A 3,027-nucleotide genomic window follows, 5' to 3' on the forward strand; every position below is an offset into this window, starting at 1 on the left:
AATGGAAGGTACACGCTTAGCATTACATAAAAGGGATTTTCGAAACTACACTTAGATCAAGCATATACTTTCAAGCTATGAGACCCACCATTTCTCCATCTTGCCTCACCAAGATAGCACGACACAACCAGCTTTGGCATGACCCATGACACGTACGATCGAGGCCTTGACAAGTGCTTTACTTGTAGAGCTCCTAGATCTAACCGGTTTCTGTGCAACGATTGTACTATCAAAGATCAACTATTGTTCCTTGATCAGTTGTATTACATAATCCGAATAGACCATCCATTCGATTATGTAATCCCAATCCCGAAGCTCCCACTCAATCAAGCATATCTTATATCTTGATTAAGTTACATGTATTCATTCACTATGGCCCATCCATAAAAATGAGTCATGTCTATTTGAGTCACAGTTGATCACATTAAGCAACGATTGCGTAATCGGACTAAGAAAACGAAAAATTTCAGAGTCTGTACCTCGGAGCATCTGTTCTGGATGTAGAACGGACGGTCTAGTCTGATGAGAACGGACGGTCTGCCCTTGATCTATTGGTTGTAATGCTCTAGGATGATCCGTGATATGACATTTTGACTTTGTATTGATTCATTGATTTATGAATGCATTACATTCCCGTTATATGATTGGCATGTTTGTTATATTTCGCTATCCTTGAATCATTATAGAATGATTCTAAACACCCTGGTCAGTTATCATTGTGGGAACAATGATGAATTAAGACTAGCATGAGGTGTGATCGATGCATTGGATGCATTTCACAATCATGGGTACTCGTTGTGAACGAGTGACTGGTTGACCCACATGAGATTGTCACATGGACAGAGTCATGACTTGAATCTCATAAAGCGGTTCGCTCTTGGATCCTCAGACCTGAGATGTCTAGAGTATCTGATATGAGGAGTGGCGTGTCTTGACTGCGTCAAATGTCGTCTTTAACCGGATGATTATAACGGCGTTGATCAGATACGTTCACGAATCATATGGAGATAATAGACATGCAATATGGGACTTATCACCTCCTCAATAGGAGAGATATCGCTGGGCCCTCTCGTGGAAGTCGGACTATGAAAATGCGTGGTCACGCTATAGATGAAGTTGCATCTATTTTATTAGTCGATTTGCCAAAACGAGAAAGCGGTTGAACTTGAAGGGTGGCTCAAACCATGCCCTTGTTCAACATATGATATCGGGAGATAAAGGATCAGAACTCGAACTGTTATTGCCTTGGTTAGATCACCTCTAACTCAATTCAACGTGGGTGGTCATGGCCACTACAAAAAAACTGCGAAATTCCAACGGATTTTTCCAACGGATTAATCCGTTGTAATTTTTCCAACGGATTTCCAACGGTATCCCGTTGGAATCATTCCAACGCATTTCTAACGGATTTCCAACGGACGTCTAACGGATACATCCGTTAGAAATCCGTTGGAAATTTCCAATGGCATATCAACGGATATTTGAGTTGGAAATTTTCCACGTATATTCCAACGGATTTCCGTTGGAAATAACGTTTGACGAATTTCAACGGCAATCCGTTGAAATTATTCGAACGTTATGAAACACGGTAATAATTCCGACGGATATCCGTTGGAAATAGTCGAACGTTATAACGTTCGAAATATTCCAACGGATATCCGTTGGAAAGTGTAACGGTAACGAACTTTTCAACGGATTTCCAACGGATATCCGTTGGAAAGTTTCTCTATTTAAAGCACTCGGCCATAATTCGTCCAAACCACTCTCTAACTCACTCTTATACTATTCTTTTACCAAAAATTCTCCTAAAAATGACATCTTCAACAAATCCGAATATTCGTTCGTCCCGACAGTGGATATACGAAAGAGTTGATTCGATTACAAAAGAGGTAACGCAAGAATTCATTAACGGTTTGGAACAGTTTATGAATTTTGCTTCTATGCAGCCGTTGTGTCAAGAACGTGGAAAAATGCTATGTCCATGTACAAGTTGTCGCAATTTTAAATATCGCAGTCCAGAAGATGTTTGTAAACATCTATTTCGAAGGGGATTTGTCGAAGATTATTATATTTGGCGATTTCATGGAGAAGAAGTTCGGACAATCACAACGGGACAACATGTCTCGGCCGAGCAGAGGTATGATGTAGATGAAGATGTAAGAAATCCTTATGTTGAAATGGTGACAGATGCTTTTCCTGGGGCGCCATTGGCTGAGCAAAACTTATCACAAGATCAGGAGGAGCCAAACGTCGAAACAAAACGGTTTTTCGACATGTTGGATATGGCAAATCATCCTATCTATGAAGGATGTAAAGAAGGTCAGTCACGTTTATCTCTTGCATCAAGATTGATGAGTATGAAAACGGATTACAATGTCACCGAAAATTGCATGGATTCATTTTGTCAAACGTTGCGTGAATATTTACCTGAAAATAACGAAGCTCCAGAATCGTATTATGATACGAAGGCTATGTTGAAGAATTTGGGAATGCCTTATGAAAAGATTGATGTTTGCAAAAATGGTTGCATGCTGTACTGGGGTGAAGAAAAAGAAGTACACCGATAAAGTTTACAAAGAGTTTAACCAGTTGGGTATGCAGCGGTTGAAACAAATGATGAACAATGCCAAACGCCGTCATCAGCTGCATGAACTGCCACCGGAGTGGGCAACAAATGACTTGTACCGGCAGCTTCTTACGCATTGGAACTCAGACCATTTCAAGAACAAGAGTTCCAAGGCGAAACAAAGTCGTTTGTCCCAAAAAATCGAGGGTGATGGGCCTCATCGTCATACCTCCGGTGCTAAATCATTCAAGAAGAGGCAAAAAGAGATAATATTTATTTAAACTTTAATTTAATTTTTAATTAGTTTTTTAATTGTAGATTTTTTATTATGTTAATAATATATATATATATATATATATGAGAAAGAAATGGGGAGAACGCCATCAATCGTAGAGTTGGTCGCTCGGACACACAAAAAGTCTGATGGGACATATGTCGATCCCCGTGCAGAACGAGTTGTA

This window comes from Tarenaya hassleriana, unplaced genomic scaffold, assembly GCF_000463585.1.
Source record: "Tarenaya hassleriana unplaced genomic scaffold, ASM46358v1 Cleome247, whole genome shotgun sequence".
Lineage (NCBI taxonomy): Eukaryota > Viridiplantae > Streptophyta > Magnoliopsida > Brassicales > Cleomaceae > Tarenaya > Tarenaya hassleriana.